At 45.8% G+C, this 20310-nt stretch overlaps 1 pseudogene; it reads right to left on the bottom strand.

The window, feature by feature from the left end:
* Positions 1–996: 996 nt before the first annotated feature.
* Positions 997–20310, bottom strand: part of LOC115176456 (chloride channel protein 1-like) — a 50606-nt pseudogene continuing 31292 nt past the window's right edge.

Below are 20310 nucleotides of genomic sequence, written 5' to 3'. Positions count from 1 at the left end.
GTGTGTGTGTGTGTGTGTGTGTGTGTGTGTGTGTGTGTGTGTGTGTGTGTGTGTACGTGTACGTGTGGGAGACTAAAATACACTGTTGACCTTCTCAGCTGGAAGTGTTTATACGTCCACAGCCTTTCTATAGACAAACTTTTACGAGACTGGAGTGAACAGTGCATCTCTGGTATTATGCTGGAGCTGATTATTGCCATGCTCCATTGCTGCTTATTTTAGAGCAAGTGCAATGAAATGTTACTGAAAACATTCAAATATTTATTGTATTCCATAAGAATAGTAGATAGGCAACGGTATGAACCATTTCAATATTTACTTTACAGTGGTTACAGTAATAATTTAAAGCCTGTATATTCATTAATCAGTAAACACTTAATCGCTCAGATCAAATATAAATCAGTCCATTGACAGACATGGAGTCATGATTAATGATGTGATTTCATTATCAAACATTTCATTGCTGTCATATACAGTGTCATAAAGATACATGGAATTCACAGACAAAGATTCAGACGTACAGTACCATGTAGCTACAAACACATTCACACATTCAACAATACCAGGACAAGGAGACAAACCATGATAGGCACAGATGAAGAACATCTGTCCATTTTTGTAGTTTGAAAGACACGGAAAGAAACCTGAGAAACTGAAATAATGAAAAGGAATAGGCTGTCTGTTTTGAGTAGAAAAAAATCATTAAAAAACTGCTGAGATCCACAGAAAAATAAGGAAAGAGGCTACCATCGTACAAAAAGTATTATTAGCTACCAGAAATTCCAAAACTACAAGTCCTAGAAGCACTGTGTATACCTGTTCTTCCTGCTCCCTGTATGCTGAACATCTGCAAAGCCTCGAATGAGCCTGCACAGAACTCCATTACCCAGGATGCTCCTTGATACCCTCTCACTGAATGAGGTAAGTGGAGTGAGGCCAGAGAGGAGAAAGTCTTCATTTAAGAAACAGAATCCACAGAATTCCCTCAGTCGCCATCTAAATCGGCTCTTCAGAATCTTTGCTCTCCCTCTCTCCATCCGTCTCCGGTACGGTAGGAAGGGATGACACAATGAAGATACGAGTGGAGGAGGAGGGTGGTGAGGTGGGTGGTGAGGTGGGGGAGACGGGGGAGGAAGACTCCTGAGGGGGACAGTCTGTCCCTTCGCTGATGGGGGTGGAGGTATCACACTCTGCACCTGCACTGGAGCCACCTGCTCCTCCTGCGTTCCCCCTGGGTTCCTCCTGAGCCTCATCCATGTCACCCTTTCCCTCTGTCCTAACCATCTCATCCTTCCACCTTACCATCTCTCCCTCCCTCTTTCCTCCATCTCCCTCCCCCTTTTCTTTCTTAACCTCCCACCTAAACCCCTCGCCCCCATCCTTCCAACTACCCCCTCCCTCCCTCTCCCCCCCCTCACCCCACAGCTCCCTCTCCCTGGTGGGGGAGGAGGGGGTGGTGGGAGGAGCCTCGTGCTTCTTGGCTTTACGGTTGGCATCTCTGAAACTGGCCAGGGGGGGGCGCAATCTCACCCCACTACGGGTGGAGCCCTCGATGGCCTTCTGCAACTGTGAGAGGTAAGAGAGAGGGAGAGATAGAGGGAGAGATTAAAGGGGTGAGATAAATATAGAGGGGGAGAAGAGAAAAGGGATGGAGAAGGGAAAAGGGGAGAGAGAGAGATAAAGAAAGAGGGGAGAGAAATAGAGATCGAGATGGAGAGTGAGAGAGGAAGGGAAAGAGAAAGAGAGGGAATAGAAGTGGTTAACATAGCATGTCATAACACAAGCAAAGCATGTTAATACAGGTTTACTGTGACGCTGTGATAAGTCAGAGACGAACACCGTTGATGGTGTAATAGTGTGACTCACTATTCGAGTACAACAGAACAGCAAAGCAACAGCCAACTGAACAGGCTCCATGTATTTTTATGTGTATATATTATGGATTCTCATTTGTTCCTGCCAAGGCAGCAGCTACTCTTCCTGAGGTTCAAACAAGATTAAGGTGATTACATCACCCAAAAAATGTAACAGTACATCATACAACACATTACTACACCCCTACTCTACCACTACATATCTACAATACAACATGTATAATTTTACAATGCACATGTGTGTAAACTGTGTATGTTAGTGTGTGTGTGCGTATGCGTATGTCTCTTCACAGTCCACGTTGTTCCTTATGTAGTATTGCGCGCGTCTGTTCTGGACTTGGGGACTGTGAAGAGACCCCTGGTGGCATGGCGTGTGGGGCATGCATGGATGTCTGAGCTATGTGCTAATTGTTTAAACAGACAGCTCAGTGATTTCAACACGTCAATACCTCTCACAAAGACATGTAGTGATGCAGTCAATCTCTCCTCTACTTTCAGCCAGTAGATTGACATGCATGTTATTGATGTTAGCTCTCCGTGTACATATGTTCTTCTATGTGGCACTTGACCATATGACTGGGCAGTAGTCCAGGTGTGACACAACTAGGGCCTGTAGGACTTGTTTTGTTGATAGCGATGTTAAGAAAGCCGATCTTAGCTACCGTTGCATCAATATGTCTTGACCATTACAGTTTACAATCCAGGGTTACTCCAAGCAGTTTAGTCTCTTCAACTTGCTCAATTTCCCCATTATTCATTACAAAATTTAGTTGAGGTTTAGGGTTTAGGGTTTAGTGAATGATTTGTACCAAATACAATGCTTTTCATTTTTGAAATATTTACGACTAGTTTATTACTTGCCACCCATTTTAAAACTGACTGCTGCTCTTTGTTAAGAGTTGCAGTGAGTTCACTTGCTGTGGTAGTTGACGTGTTTAATGTTGAGTCATCAGCATACATAGACACACAGGCTTTACTCAGAGCCAGTGGCAGGTCATTAGTAAAGATGGAAAAAAGTAAGGAGCCTAGACAGCTGCCTTGGGGAATGCCCGACTATACCTGGATTATCATGGAGAGGCTTCCATTAAAGAACACCCTCTGTTTTCTCTTAGACAGGTACAGTGCCATGAAAAAGTATTTGCCCCCTTTTCTCTACTTTTGTATATTTTTGATACTGAATGTTATCAGATCTTCAACCAAAACCTGATATTAGATCAAAGGAACCCGAGTGAACAAATAACACAACAATTACATAACTATTTCATTTATTTTATAAGCAAAGTTATGCAACACCCAATGCCCCTGTGTGAAAAAGTAAATTCCCCCTTACACTCAATAACTAGTTGTGCCACCTTTAGCTGTTGGCCCACTCTTCCATGCATCTCAATTGGGATTAGGTCTGGACTTTGACTGGGCCATTTCAAAACTTCAAATGTGTTGCTTTTAAGCCATTGTCATGTAGACTTGATTGTGTGTTTTGGATCATTGTCTTGCTGCATGACCCAGCTGCGCTTCAGCTCAAAGACGGATGGCCTGACATTCTCCTGTAGAATTCTCTGATACAGAGCAGAATTCATGGTTCCTTCTATTAAGTCGTTCAGGTCCTGAGGCAGCAAAGCATCATCAAACCATCACACTACCACCACCATACTTGACCGTTGGTATAAGGTTCTTACTGTGGAATGCAGTTTTTGGTTTTCGCCAGGCATAATAAGAAGTATACATTTTTTTGTTATTTGTAAACAGGTTCCCTTGATCTAATATTAGGTTTTGGTTGAAGGTCTGATAACATTCAGTTTAAAAAATATGCAAAATATTGAAAATCAAAAAGGGGGCAAATACTTTTTCACGTCAATGTAACTCTCGACCCATGATATAGTAGACGATGTAAAGTCATAACACATACGTTGTTTTCAGCAGCAGATTATGATCAATAATGTCAAAGCTGCACGGAAGTCTAACAAAACAGCCCCCACAATCAAATCAAATCAAATTTTATTGATCACATACACATGGTTAGCAGATGTTAATGCGAGTGTAGCGAAATGCTTGTGCTTCTAGTTCCAACAATGCAGTAATATCTAACAAATAATCTAACAATTCTCAACAACTACCTAATACACACAAATCTAAAGGGGTGAATGAGAATATGTACATATAAATATATTAATGAGCAATGGCCGAGCGGCATTGGCAAGGTGCAGTAGATGGTATAAAATACAGTATATACATGTGATATGAGTAATGTAAGATTACTAAAGTGCCATTATTTAAAGTGGCATTGTTTAAAGTGACTAGTGATCCATTTATTAAAGTGGCCAGTGATTGGGTCTCAATGTAGGCAGCAGCCTCTCTGAGTTAGTGATTGCTGTTTAACAGTCTGATGGCCTTGAGATAGAAGCTGTTTTTCAGTCTCTCATTCCCAGCTTTGATGCACCTGTACTGACCTCGCCTTCTGGATGATAGCGGTGTGAACATGCAGTGGCTCGGGTGGTTGTTGATGTTGATCTTTTTGGCCTTCCTGTGACATCGGGCGCTGTAGGTGTCATGGAGGGCAGGTAGTTTGGCCCCGGTGATGCGTTGTGCAGACCGCACCCCCCTCTGGAGAGCCTTGCGGTTGAGGGCGGTGCAGTTGCCGTGCTGTGATACAGGCTGTGATACAGCCCGACAGGATGCTCTCGATTGTGCATCTGTAAAAGTTTGTCAGGGTTTTGGGTGACAAGCCAAATTTCTTCAGCCTCCTGAGGTTGAAGAGGTGCTAGTGTGCTTCACCACACTGTCTGTGTGGGTGGACCATTTCAGTTTGTCCGTGATGTGTACACCCAGGAACTTAAAACTTTCCACCTTCTCCACTGCTGACCCTTCGATGTGGATAGGGGGGTGCTCCCTCTGCTGTTTCCTGAAGTCCACGATCATCTCCTTTTTTTTGTTGACGTTGAGTGAGAGGTTGTTTTCCTGACACCACACTCTGAGCGCCCTCACCTCCTCCCTGTAGGCTGTCTCGTCGTTGCTGGTGATCAAGCCCACTACTGTTGTGTCATCTGCAAACTTGACGATTGAGTTGGAGGCGTGCATGGCCACGCAGTTGTGGGTGAACAGGGAGTACAGGAGAGGGCTAGGCACACACCCTTGTGGGGCCCCAGTGTTGAGGGTCAGTGAAGTGGAGATGTTGTTTCATACCTTCACTACCTAGGGGCGGCCCGTCAGAATGTCCAGGACCCAGTTGCACAGGGCGGGGTTGAGACCCAGGGCCTCCAGCTTGATAATGAGCTTGGAGGGTACTATGGTGTTGAATGCTGAGCTGTAGTCAATGAAACAGCATTCTTACAAAGGTATTATTTTTGTCCAGATGGGATAGAGCAGTGTGCAGTGCGATGGCGATTGCGTCTGTGGTCCTGCTGGGGCGGTAAGCAAACTGAAGTGAGTCTAGGGTGGCCGGTAAGGTGGCAGTGATATGATCCTTGACTAGCCTCTCAAAGCACTTCATGATGACAGAAGTGAGTGCTACGGGGTGGTAGTCATTTAGTTCAGTTACCTTTGCCTTCTTGGGTACAGGAACGATGGTAGTCATCTTTAAGCATATGGGGACAGCAGACTGGGATAGGGAGAGATTGTAAATGTTCGTAAACACACCAGCCAGCTGGTCTGTGCATGCTCTGCAGATGCGGCTAGGGATGCCGTCTGGGTCAGCAGTCTTGCGAGGGTTAACATGTTTAAATGTTTTACTCACATCAGCCACTGAGAAGGAGGGGGGGAGGGCAGTCACTGTTAGCGAGACACGAGGGTGGCACTGTATTATCCTCAAAGCGGGCAAAGAAGGTGTTTTGTTTGTCTGGAAGTGTGACGTCGGTATCCGTGACGTGGCTGTTTTTGTTTTGTAGTCCGCGATTTCCTGTAGACCCTGCCACATATGTTTTGTGTCTGAGTTGTTGAATTGCGACTCCACCTTGTTCCTGTACCGGCATTTCGTTTGTTTGTTTGATTGCCTTGTGGAGGGAATAACTACACTTTTTATATTCAGCCATATCACCAGACCTCTTTCCATGGTTACTGTAAATGCGGTGGTTCGTGCTTTCAGTTTTGTGCGAATGCCGCCATCCGTCCATGGTTTCTGGTTAGGGTATGTTTTAATAGTCACAGTGGGTACGACATCTCCAATGCACTTATTTATAAACGCACTCACCCAGTCAGCGTCAATGTCATTCTCTGAGGCTGACTGGAACATATTCCAGTCCGCGTGATCAAAACAATCTTGGAGCGTTGCTTCCGATTGGTCAGACCAGCGTTGCATGGTTCTCGTCATTGGTACATCCTGTTTGAGTTTCTGCCTATAAGCCAGGACAAGCAAGATGGCGTCGTGGTCGGATTTACCGAAGGAAGGGCGGGGGAGGGCTTTGTATGCATCGCGGAAGTTAGAGTAGCAGTGGTCTAGAGTATTAGCCCTATGTGTCTGACAAACAATATGCTGATCAAATTTAGGTAACATTGATCTCAAATTTGCTTTGTTAAAATCCCCAGCTACAATAAATGCAGCCTTCGGGTTTATAGTTTCCAGTTTACATAGAGTCCAGTGAAGTTCCTTGAGGGCCGTTTTGGTGTTCTTAGTATCAATTTCTCTCAGCCAATCATCAGTCATTTGTGTAAGTGCCATACATGCTGAGTGCCCTTCTCTATAAGCGTGCTAAAAGTCATTTCTTTACTGTGACATAGCATTGTCTCTGGTCCAAATGTTTTTCAAACGTTTACTAAGGGTTGGTAGCAGGCTGATTGGTTGGCTGTTTGAACCAGTAAAGGGTGTTTTGCTATTCTTGGGTAGTGGATTGACTTTTGCTTCCCTCCAGGCCCGATGGCGCATACTTTCCTGTAGGCTTAGTTTAAAGAGATGGCAAATAGGAGTGATAGTGTAGTCTACCATCATCCTCAGTAATTTTCCATCCAAGTTGTCAGTCCCAGGTGGTTTGTCATTGCTGATAGACAACAATAATGTTTTTACCTCTTCCACACTCACTTTACGGAATTAAAAATCACAATGCTTGTCTTTCATAATTTGGTCAATTATGCATGGATGTGTAGGTTCAGAGTTTGCTGTTGGCATGGCATGACTCAGTTTGCTAATCTTGGCAATGTAATTACTGTGACACTGTGAGATCATCATCAGAGAACGATGACAGAGAGGCAGGACAAATGGACAAGCTGTGTGTCTGATGCTTCTACACTGCAGAAAAGGAAGACTCGGCATACAGACAGAGAGAGAGAGAGAAAGAGAGCGAGAGAAAGGGAGAGAGAGAGAGAGAGAGAGAGAGAGAGAGCTTGTGTGATCTCACCTCCTTCAGTGCTACGACTCCCACCAGTTTCCCAATGCTGGTAACATAGGCATGACTGAGACCCAGCAGGGAGAACAGAGTGTGGGTCTGTCAGAGAGAGAGAGAGGGGGAGGCATATTTGTCAATAACCTACAGCATGTTGTGTTTATAATGGCTTAAAGTGTCTACATAAGAGCACAAGGTGCTAGCTACAGTTGATACCTTGTGTAGGGAGGTTCTCTCCACCAAAGGGGGAGGGATCAATCCGTATCTCCTCCATACTGATTGGCTTATCCAACTCTTCTTCTTCCCAGACTTTGATCTGCATTAGCCAATCAGAGAGCAGAGAGGGTGATTGACAATATAAAGAGGGAGTAATAATTAATGATATTTGATTCTACTCGTGGAATCCTTTTCGCGCGAGATGAAGTGCCGAGGTCAGGGAGTAGAGGTTAGGGATCAGGGGTTAGGGGTTAAAGGTTGATCAGGGTCAGTGAGACACATTACCTCCTCTGAGGACATGGTGTCAGTGAGTGGAGGAGGGGTGGATTCCTGGAGAGAGGAAGAGAGAGAGGGACAGAGAGAGAAAGAGAGAGGGAGAGAGAGAAAGAGATAGAAAGAAAGAGAGAAAGAAAAGAGGGAGTGTGAGAGGGGGGGTGTTATTTTAGAGATTTTAGTTATTTTCACCCTCCAGGTTTACAAAGTGTCAGATCAGATGCCCCCTTGTGGTGCTATTTCTCCATCACACAGAATGACTAACCTGCTCATTACATATCATATCATACATTATAGCAAGGTCAGAATGTGATATTGCTCCTCTTTGAGCTACCAGAGGAACGCTTGAGGTTGATGTTGGCCTTAACCACAGATCCAGGATCAGGTTGCCCTAACCCCAATCCAAACCTCAACCATTATGGGAATGAAAAACATCTTCTAATATATCTGACCCCCTATCAGTGGTTACAGCCAACCTCTATCTTGATATGGAATGATACCTGAGCTTCAGCCTGGCTGGTTGAGGAAGAGGAGAAGAGGCGCTGAAATATTCCCCTCACAGACTGGAGGGAACTCTTCTCTGAAAGACAGGACAGGACAGACATTTAGAAGTGAGTACATTGGGTTAACATTCTCACTCCAACACTTTTCTACAGAAGGTGCTGGTTAGTTGTTGTAAACAAACCCCATGAGCAATCGATAGAGCAGCAGGTCGAATATTGATTCTGCTCTATTGATTGCTTATAAAAATGTGAAGTGCTAACAGCAAACCAACAAGCCAACTACCATATGTACACATAGGTTTTGTATTGTAGATACAGTATCTGGTTGTAAAGTAGTGGCCTAAGAGAACACACTTAATGTGTTGTGAAAAGTCTTATGAAATGTATTGTCATATTTTAAATTGTATATAAGTGCCTTAATGTTGCTGGACCCCAGGAAGAGTAGCTGCTTCTTGGCAGCAGCTAATGGGGATCCATAATAAATACAAATACAAACATGGATGCACTGGTAACAAAATAGCAATAGTGGGTACATCCCAATTCTATGTCATATTCTGACATTTTGTGTGTGTCATGTCACCTGAGCCGGTGTGATTGGTGGAGGGCTCCTGTGGTTTGGGGGATGGGAGTGGCCTATTCTGTTAATCTTGTACAGCAGAGGTCTGGAGAACAGACAAAAGGGCTAACCAAGTTCATAACCAAGTATTACATGGATAATTATAATGCATTATAAATGTGATTATAAAGGCATTATAAGTATACTGATATTTATTCCTTTAATAAGTATAATAAATATGATGCTATCGTTCAATCATTCCATCTATCCATCCATCCTGTCACCTCTCCTTCCTCCTCATCTACTAAAGTGAAGGACTCCCAGCCCTGACCCGGTGACCCCTGACCCCTCTCAAAGATACGCCTCTCGGCTGAAAGCCACCAATCAGAGATGGCCTGCAGCTCTGTCCTCTCGATAGACCCCAATAGGATCATAGACTCTGAGGAAAGACAGGGGGAACAGGCAGAGAAAGAGAGTAGAGAGAGAAAGAAAGAAAGAGAGAGAGAGAGAAAGAGAGATAGAGAGAAGGAGAGAGAGAGAGACAAGAGAGGGATTTCAGTGGATGGATTTGTGTAATCTACCGTGCATGGCATCAAATATTCTATAACATGTCTCACCTTTAGAGTCGACCAGAGGGATGGTTTTAAGGGAGGTGGAGTCTAGCAGATAGTCCAGCTCCCGATAGGTCGACTGGGAGGACAGGAAGTTCACCTTCCGCACCATCATGTCCTCCACAAAGATGTTGTACTTACTGAGGGAGGAGAGAGGATATATGAAAGAGATTGTGATACTTCACATCTCAAAATTGGGTTACTTAATGTTAGATCCCTCACTTCCAAGGCAGTTATAGTCAATGAACTAATCACTGATCATAATCTTGATGTGATTGGCCTGACTGAAACATGGCTTAAGCCTGATGAATTTACTGTGTTAAATGAGGCCTCACCCCCTGGTTACACTAGTGACCATACCCCCCGTGCATCCGGCAAAGGCGGAGGTGTTGCTAACATTTACGATAGCAAATTTCGATTTACAAAAAAAAAAAAAAATGACGTTTTCGTCTTTTGAGCTTCTAGTCATGAAATCTATGCAGCCTACTCAATCACTTTTTATAGCTACTGTTTACAGGCCTCCTGGGCCATATGCAGTGTTCCTTACTGAGTTCCCTGAATTCCTATCGGATCTTGTAGTCATAGCAGATAATATTCTAATTTTTGGTGACTTTAACATTCACATGGAAAAGTCCACAGACCCACTCCAAAAGGCTTTCGGAGCCATCATCGACTCAGTGGGTTTTGTCCAACATGTCTCTGGACCTACTCACTGCCACAGTCATACTCTGGACCTAGTTTTGTCCCATGGAATAAATGTTGTGGATCTTAATGTTTTTCCTCATAATCCTGGATTATCGGACCACCATTTTATTGCGTTTACAATTGCAACAAATAATCTGCTCAGACCCCAACCAAGGAAGATTAAAAGTCGTGCTATAAATTCTCAGACAACCCAAAGATTCCTTGATGCCCTTCCAGACTCCCTCTGCCTACCCAAGGACATCAGAGGACAAGAATCAGTTAACCACCTAACCGAGGAACTCAATTTAACCTTGCGCAATACCCTAGATGCAGTTGCACCCCTAAAAATTAAAAACATCTGTCATAAGAAACTAGCTCCCTGGTATACAGAAAATACACGAGCTCTGAAGCAAGCTTCCAGAAAATTGGAACGGAAATGGCGCCACACTAAACTGGAAGTCTTCCGACTAGCTTGGAAAGACAGTACCGTGCAGTATCGAAGAGCCCTCACTGCTGCACGATCATCCTATTTTTCCAACTTAATTGAGGAAAATAAGAACAATCCGAAATTTCTTTTTGACACTGTCGCAAAGCTAACTAAAAAGCAGCATTCACAAATGGAGGATGGCTTTCACTTCAGCAGTAATACATTTATGAACTTCTTTGAGGAAAAGATCATGATCATTAGAAAGCAAATTACGGACTCCTCTTTAAATCTGGGTATTCCTCCAGGGCTCCATTGTCCTGAGTCTGCACAACTCTGCCAGGACCTAGGATCAAGGGAGATACTAAAGTGTTTTAGTACTATATCTCTTGACATAATGATGAAAATAATCATGGCCTCCAAACCCTCAAGCTGCATACTGGACCCTATTCCAACTAAACTACTGAAAGAGCTGCTTCCTGTGCTTGGCCCTCCTATGTTGAACATAATAAACGGCTCTCTATCCACCGGATGTGTACCAAGCTCACTAAAAGTGGCAGTAATAAAGCCTCTCTTGAAAAAGCCGAATCTTGACCCAGAAATTATAAAAAACTATCGGCCTATATCGAATCTTCCATTCCTCTCAAAAATTTTAGAAAAAGTTGTTGCGCAGCAACTCACTGCCTTCCTGAAGACAAACAATGTATACGAAACGCTTCAGTCTGGTTTTAGACCCCATCATAGCACTGAGACTGCACTTGTGAAGGTGGTAAATGACCTTTTAATGACGTCAGACCGAGGCTCTGCATCTGTCCTCATGCTCCTAGATCTTAGTGCCGCTTTTGATACCATCGATCACCACATTCTTTTGGAGAGATTGGAAACCCAAATTGGTCTACATGGACAAGTTCTGGCCTGGTTTAGATCTTATCTGTCTGAAAGATATCAGTTTGTCTCTGTGAATGGTTCGTCCTCTGACAAATCAATTGTACATTTCGGTGTTCCTCAAGGTTCCGTTCTAGGACCACTATTGTTTTCACTATATATTTTACCTCTTGGGGATGTCATTCGAAAACATAATGTTAAATTTCACTGCTATGCGGACGACACACAGCTGTACATTTCAATGAAACATGGTGAAGCCCCAAAATTGCCCTCGCTAGAAGCCTGTGTTTCAGACATAAGGAAGTGGATGGCTGCAAATTTTCTACTTTTAAACTCGGACAAAACAGAGATGCTTGTCCTAGGTCCCAAGAAACAAAGAGATCTTCTGTTGAATCTGACAATTAATCTGGATGGTTGTACAGTCATCTCAAATAAAACTGTGAAGGACCTCGGCGTTACTCTGGACCCTGATCTCTCTTTTGAAGAACATATCAAGACTGCTTCAAGGACAGCTTTTTTCCATCTACGTAACATTGCAAAAATCAGAAACTTTCTGTCCAAAAATGACGCAGAAAAATTAATCCATGCTTTTGTTACTTCTAGGCTCGACTACTGCAATGCTCTACTTTCCGGCTACCCGGATAAAGCACTAAACAAACTTCAGTTAGTGCTAAATACGGCTGCTAGAATCCTGACTAGAACCAAAAAATTTGATCATATTACTCCAGTGCTAGCCTCCCTACACTGGCTTCCTGTTAAGGCAAGGGCTGATTTCAAGGTTTTACTGCTAACCTACAAAGCATTACATGGGCTTGCTCCTACCTATCTTTCCGATTTGGTCCTGCCGTACATACCTACACGTACGCTACGGTCACAAGACGCAGGCCTCCTAATTGTCCCTAGAATTTCTAAGCAAACGGCTGGAGGTAGGGCTTTCTCCTATAGAGCTCCATTTTTATGGAATGGTCTGCCTACCCATGTGAGAGACGCAGACTCAGTCTCAACCTTTAAGTCTTTACTGAAGACTTATCTCTTCAGTAGGTCCTATGATTAAGTATAGTCTGGCCCAGGAGTGTGAAGGTGAACGGAAAGGCTGGAGCAACGAACCGCCCTTGCTGTCTCTGCCTTGTCGGTTCCCCTCTTCCCACTGGGATTCTCTGCCTCTAACCCTTTTACAGGGGCTGAGTCACTGACTTACTGGTGTTCTTCCATGCCGTCCATGGGAGGGGTGCGTCACTTGAGTAGGTTGAGCCACTGACGTGGTCTTCCTGTCTGGGTTGGCGCCCCCCCCTTGGGTTGTGCCGTGGCGGAGATCTTTGTGGGCTATACTCGGCCTTGTCTTCGGACGGTAAGTTGGTGGTTGTAGATATCCCTCTAGTGGTGTGGGGGCTGTGCTCTGGCAAAGTGGGTGGGGTTATATCCTGCCTGTTTGGCCCTGTCCGGGGGTATCATCGGATGGGGCCACAGTGTCTTCTGATCCCTCCTGTCTCAGCCTCCAGTATTTATGCTGCAGTAGTTTATGTGTCGGGGGGCTAGGGTCAGTCTGTTACATCTGGAGTATTCTCTTGTCTTATCCGGTGTCCTGTGTGAATGTAAATATGCTCTCTCTAATTCTCTCTTCTCTCTTTCTTTCTTTCTTTCTCTCGGAGGACCTGAGCCCTAGGACCATGCCTCAGGACTACCTGGCATGATGACTCCTTGCTGTCCCCAGTCCACCTGGCCATGCTGCTGCTCCAGTTTCAACTGTTCTGCCTGCGGCTACGGAACCCTGACCTGTTCACCGGACGTGCTTGTTGCACCCTCGACAATTACTATGATTATTATTATTTGACCATGCTGGTCATTTACGAACATTTTAACATCTTGACCATGTTCTGTTATAATATCCACCTGGCACAGCCAGAAGAGGACTGGCCACCCCTCATAGCCTGGTTCCTCTCTAGGTTTCTTCCTAGGTTTTTGGCCTTTCTCAGGAGTTTTTCCTAGGGAGTTTTTCCCAGCCACCGTGCTTCTTTCACATGCATTGCTTGCTGTTTGGGGTTTTAGGCTGGGTTTCTGTACAGCACTTTGAGATTTCAGCTGATGTACGAAGGGCTATATAAATAAATTTGATTTGATTTGATTTGATGTGAACTGTGCCTGCTTGAGTCATAATAGCACACAAGGTTGCATGTACACTAGAACTGTTTGAGCCACAATGGCATACAGTTCTCTGCATAAGCATTTATTAGAGCCATAATGGTGACCGTTCCAGTACCTGATGTGTCCGAGGCTGAGCTCGGGGAGGTATGGCAGTTTCTTGACCTGGATGATGGAGTCGTAGAGGGAGGGCTGCAGGCCCTGGGCCACCATGTTGGCCAGGATCACCGCCACCATCATGGGCAGGATGTGGGAGATCTGGCCTGTCAGCACAAAACAGATCACAGCCGTGGACACCGTGTGGGTCACTGCCCCGGTCAGGGCCGCGGCACCTGGGATAAGGAGGGCGGGAGAGAGAAAGGGAGGGTGAAGGAGAGAGGGAGGGAGGTAGGGGAAGGAGAGGGAGGGGAAGGAGAGAAGGAGGGAAAGGAGAGAGGAAGGGAGGGTGAAGGAGAGAGGGAGGGAGGTAGGGGAAGGAGAGAGGGAGGGGAAGGAGAGAAGGAGGGAAAGGAGAGAGGAAGGGAGAGAGGGAGGGAAAGAAGAGTGGAAGAGAGAGTATAGAGGGAGGGAAGGAGAGATCAGGAGTCACGACAAGGCAGAAAGGAAAGGAGAGGTGGTGTTAAATGACATCATTGTGTATGACAGGGTAGTGGGCAGTCATTTTTGATATGTACACTACCGTTCAAAAGTTGGGATCACTTAGTAATTTCCTTTTTTTGTCCATTAAAATAACATCAAATTGATCATAAATACAGTGTAGACATTGTTAATGTTGTAAATGACTATTGTAGCTGGAAACGGCAGATTTTTTATGGAATATCTACATAGGCGTATCGAGGCCCATTATCAGCAACCATCACTCCTGTGTTTCAATGGTACATTGTGTTAGCTAATCCAAGTTTAGCATTTTAAAAGGCTAATTGATTATTAGAAACCCCACAGCCTGAAAGGCCCTGCCCCAAAAGTTCATGGGGTGGAGAGAGAAAGAAAGTATCTCACCACAGCAGGTCAGGAGCAAATAAGAAAAAGAACAATGAACCTTTAATAAACATCTGAGTTGTTTGGACTCAAAACCTGAGATGTTGACCAATAGTATTACTGTAAAGTTAACATCCAATCAGATGTCAGACCTACATGATGTAACCTCTCAGAGGTGTGACAATGGGGGTTGGCAAGACCAACACAGAGAATGCTGAATTCTGAAGACAACACATAGCAAATTCTTGCATACAGCTGATAAGAAGAGCCACTTCTGGGGCTGGGCTGCCCTACAACAGCAGCAAGGCAAGATGAGACTTCAGAGGAGACTCACCAATGCAGCATAGCCCCCGGGGAGGATGCGATAAACTATCCCATCAAACAGGATACCGTTTGGGAAGAGAGTGGCCATGATCTCCCCTACCAGACGCCCAAATGCTGCCCCTGGAGGAGAGGGGAGAGAGAAAGGGGAGAGAGAGAGGGGAGAGAGAAAGGGGAGAGAGAAAGGGGAGAGAGAAAGGGGAGAGAGAAAGGGGAGAGAGAAAGGGGAGAGAGAAAGGGGAGAGAGGGGAGAGAGAAAGGGGAGAGAGAAAGGGGAGAGAGGGGAGAGAGAAAGGGGAGAGAGGGGAGAGAGAAAGGGGAGAGAGAAAGGGGAGAGAGAAAGGGGAGAGAGAAAAGAAAGGGGAGAGAGAAAGGGGAGAGAGAAAGGGGAGAGAGGGGAGAGAGAAAGGGGAGAGAGAAAGGGGAGAGAGAAAGGGGAGAGAGAAAGGGGAGAGAGAAATGGGAGAGAGAAAGGGGAGAGAGAAAGGGGAGAGAGAAAGGGGATAGAGAGGAGAGAGAATACTCAGTTGTGCTTTAGGACAGGTTTAGAGCATGTTTTAACCCTGATGTCTGATGCATTCTGTTTAGATTCCCAGGTCTGATCTCAGCCTCTTACCCAGTATGAACACTGGCATGAAGGCTCAAGACGGGATGGGCATCGTCGTGGAAACAGCAGACATCCAGAACTAGAACATTGAGAAGGTATGTGAATGACAGAGAGACCTAATACAAATCCTTTATAGAATCTACTAGAGAAACAAAGAAAAGGTTTTAGAGTGTAACTCTTTTCATTTTGATTTGATAGTGTTACGGATACAAGTGTGTATCCTGTGTTTCTTTTCTCCTTCTCCTCCTCACAGGTGACAATCATCAGTCCCCAATCAGTCATCAACCAGTCCCCAATCAGAAGACACCTGCTCCCCTTTCCTCACCCAATCACAGCCCCTTTCCCTTGGTTTAAAAACCCAGTCAGTTGTTTTCTCCCCAGCTCATTATCTCGCAAGCTCATTCTCAATCTGAGATCAATCTTTGTGTTCATTCTCTCAATCTCGTTCTGTGTGTCCCTCTCTCTATCTCTGTATTGATCTCTTTTGTTTTTACAACTGCATGTCACATTTGTCCGGTAATCCTGTGAGTATTGTTTTGTTGTTTGACTGTTTGTTTGTTTGTTTGGTGGGAAAAGGGGGTACCAAGACAAGTCGCCCATGGGCATACATTACCCGTAGGAATACTTTGTCTAAGTACCCTAGTTAGAACTGGGCGGACCACCCACTGTATTTTTGGTTAGTTAGCTAGCTGTTATTGAGGTAGGCTAGTCTAGCTTAGGGGTGTTTTTGGCTTATTGTTTCTTTGCTTGGGTCCAGCTCAGCCCCTTTTCTCACACCCCATTACCGTGTGTTTATAAATAAACCATTAGAGTTTGACGGTAGATTGTAGTTGTCTGTGGTTATTGGTTCTCACTGTTACTTGTCACGATTATAATTTGCATGATTTATGTTACGGTCTCGTTGCCATCCCCCCTAGACTGCAGGGCCAAAGGGATTCGTAACAGATAGCCTGACCACAGCATAATACGAGAAGAAAAGTAATGTGTTTTGCTCCATGATGGAGGGAGGACGTACCTTCATGACGAAGAAGAGGAGGAGGATGAGGAAGACGCTGACGTCGGGGTGCAGCCAGGCTGAGGAGCGCTCCAGTCCGGAGGGAAGAGCGGTGGCAGACAGTTCGGTCCAGGTGAAGTTATCAAACAGAGAATTAATACACTCTCTAGGCATCAGCTGAACAGGAGGGAGGGAGGGAGGGAGGGAGGGAGAGAGAGGGAGAGAGAGATCATTCATTTATGACCCCTCTTCACAGGTGGTAGAGAGTGAATTGCATTCAGTCATCACAATCAATACATGGATTTATAAAAGGTTATTCTATAAGTCATGAACATAAGCTCTAATAAGCTCAATAATGCTCTCTGACCTCTCCAGCCATGAACTGGCCGAATCCAGGAGGAAAGGTCAGGGTGGCGATGACAAAGGTCACTGCACCTGGGTAGATTAACCGACTGAACACACACACACACACACACACACACACAAACAATATTATTTAACAACTGGGATACTCAACCATTATAACAAACCACAATGCCATTTTTTAAATGTGAAGCATTTTAGGGTAATAACGTAAATTGTCAGGAATCTCATCCCAGTTCATTGTCTGGCTGTCAGGCTGTTGAGTTCATGGCAGGACACCTCTACTGCTCTGCCTCTCCTAATGTGTGAGCTCAATGTACCTTGACTGGTGAGTCAATGGCTAAGTGAATGTCTCTAACTGAGTGAATGGCTGGCTGTTAAGCCCTGCTTGTCTGGGTCAAAGTCCTGTAACAGACTACTTTGTAAGAAGAGGCTACCCAAATGAACCTCATCTGGAATGGAATGTGGAAAGTGTCAGGCATCTGGGTAATAGTGTCTGCTAAGCATTACAATTGTGAAGACATTTGAGTGAGTGTAACAGTGTGTGTGTACTGTGTGTGTGTACTGTGTGTGTGTACTGTGTGCGTGTGTGTATGTATGCGAGTGAGTGCGTGATGTCTCACTGCTTGGTCAGAAAGCGTGTGAGAGCCGTCTGTCTCCTCATCACTAGAACCACCTGTCTGTTAGGTAGACAAAGAAGGCCCCCAGGAACCCACAGGAGATTCTACAACAGACAGACAGGGGACAGAGAGTCAGGAACCCACAGGAGATTCTACAACAGACAGGGGACAGGGTCAGGAACCCACAGGAGATTCTACAACAGACAGACAGGGGACAGAGTCAGGAACCCACAGGAGATTCTACAACAGACAGACAGGGGACAGAGTCAGAAACCCACAGGAGATTCTACAACAGACAGACAGGGGACAGAGTCAGGAACCCACAGGAGATTCTACAACAGACAGACAGGGAACAGAGAGTCAGGAACTCACAGGAGATTCTACAACAGACAGACAGGGGACAGGGAGTCAGGAACCCACAGGAGATTCTACAACAGACAGACGGGACAGAGAGCCAGGAATCCACAGGAGATTCTACAACAGACAGACAGGGAACAGAGAGTCAGGAACCCACAGGAGATTCTACAACAGACAGACAGGGGACAGGGAGTCAGGAACCCACAGGAGATTCTACAACAGACAGACAGGGGACAGAGTCAGGAACGCACAGGAGATTCTACAACAGACAGACAGGGGACAGGGAGTCAGGAACCCACAGGAGATTCTACAACAGACAGACAGGAGACAGGGAGTCAGGAACCCACAGGAGATTCTACAACAGACAGACAGGGGACAGGGAGTCAGGAACCCACAGGAGATTCTACAACAGACAGACAGGGGACAGAGAGTCAGGAACCCACAGGAGATTCTACAACAGACAGACAGGGGACAGAGAGTCAGGAACCCACAGGAGATTCTACAACAGACAGACAGGGGACAGGGAGTCAGGAACCCACAGGAGATTCTACAACAGACAGACAGGGGACAGGGAGTCAGGAACCCACAGGAGATTCTACAACAGACAGGGGACAGAGTCAGGAACCCACAGGAGATTCTACAACAGACAGGGGACAGGGAGTTAGGAACCCACAGGAGATTCTACAACAGACAGACAGGGGACAGAGTCAGGAACCCACAGGAGATTCTACAACAGACAGACAGGAGACGGAGTCAGGAACCCACAGGAGATTCTACAACAGACAGACAGGGGACAGAGAGTCAGGAACCCACAGGAGATTCTACAACAGACAGACAGGGGACAGAGAGTCAGGAACCCACAGGAGATTCTACAACAGACAGGGGACAGAGTCAGGAACCCACAGGAAATTCTACAACAGACAGACAGGGAGTCAGGAACCCACAGGAGATTCTACAACAGACAGACAGGGGACAGGGAGTCAGGAACCCACAGGAGATTCTACAACAGACAGACAGGGGACAGGGAGTCAGGAACCCACAGGAGATTCTACAACAGACAGACAGGGGACAGAGAGTCAGGAACCCACAGGAGATTCTACAACAGACAGGGGTCAGGGAGTCAGGAACCCACAGGAGATTCTACAACAGACAGACAGGGGACAGAGAGTCAGGAACCCACAGGAGATTCTACAACAGACAGACAGGGGACAGAATCAGGAACCCACAGGAGATTCTACAACAGACAGGGGACAGAGAGTCAGGAACCCACAGGAGATTCTACAACAGACAGACAGGGAGTCAGGAACCCACAGGAGATTCTACAACAGACAGACAGGGAGTCAGGAACCCACAGGAGATTCTACAACAGACAGACAGGGGACAGGGAGTCAGGAACCCACAGGAGATTCTACAACATACAGACAGGGGACTGAGAGTCAGGAACCCACAGGAGATTCTAGAACAGACAGGGGACAGAGTCAGGAACCCACAGGAGATTCTACAACAGACAGACAGACGACAGGGAGTCAGGAACCCACAGGAGATTCTACAACAGACAGACAGGGGACAGAGAGTCAGGAACCCACAGGAGATTCTACAACAGACAGACAGGGGACAGAGAGTCAGGAACCCACAGGAGATTCTACAACAGACAGGGAGTCAGGAACCCACAGGAGATTCTACAACAGACAGGGGACAGGGAGTCAGGAACCCACAGGAGATTCTACAACAGACAGACAGGGAACAGGGAGTCAGGAACCCACAGGATATCCTACAACAGACAGACAGGGGACAGGGAGTCAGGAACCCACAGGAGATTCTACAACAGACAGACAGGGGACAGAGAGTCAGGAACCCACAGGAGATTCTACAACAGACAGGGGACAGAGTCAGGAACCCACAGGATATCCTACAACAGACAGACAAGGGACAGAGAGTCAGGAACCCACAGGAGATTCTACAACAGACAGGGGACAGAGTCAGGAACCCACAGGAGATTCTACAACAGACAGACAGGGGACAGAGAGTCAGGAACCCACAGGAGATTCTACAACAGACCGGGGACAGAGAGTCAGGAACCCACAGGAGATTCTACAACAGACAGACAGGGGACAGAGAGTCAGGAACCCACAGGAGATTCTTCAATAGGGAGTCAGGAAGACACACACAAACCCATTGATCCCCACACCATCACAAAGTGGGTGAAGTTCAGTTGAAGACTGTTAGGTCAAAAAGGGGTGTGACGAATGTTTACTAAGCGCTCTCACCCAATGAGAGCAAAGGCTGGGAGCTCCTGCAGGTCAAAGGGAAAATCCATCCGGAAGTTGGTCCGGAAAAGAGCTGTAATGGTGACTGTGACAGGGATAGCGAGAGAGTGAGAGAGTGAAAGCTGATCCTATTTTAAAACACCTGGCATGAATAAACATATGACATCACCATGAGAGAAAAGGTGTACAGTGGGATTCAGTTGTTCTGCTTACCAGCATCTTTGTTCCACACAGACAGCACCCTGAATATGAAGGCACTGAAGGTGGCAGCGAAATACCCTCTCCAGTAATTCCTCACAGCAAAGTAGGTAGACGTGACCTCAATACTG

Source organism: Salmo trutta, chromosome 37 (assembly GCF_901001165.1).
Source record: "Salmo trutta chromosome 37, fSalTru1.1, whole genome shotgun sequence".
In the NCBI taxonomy this organism is placed as follows: Eukaryota; Metazoa; Chordata; class Actinopteri; order Salmoniformes; family Salmonidae; genus Salmo; species Salmo trutta.
Note: the sequence above shows the minus strand (reverse complement) of the source record. Positions and strands in the feature narration are given on the sequence as shown.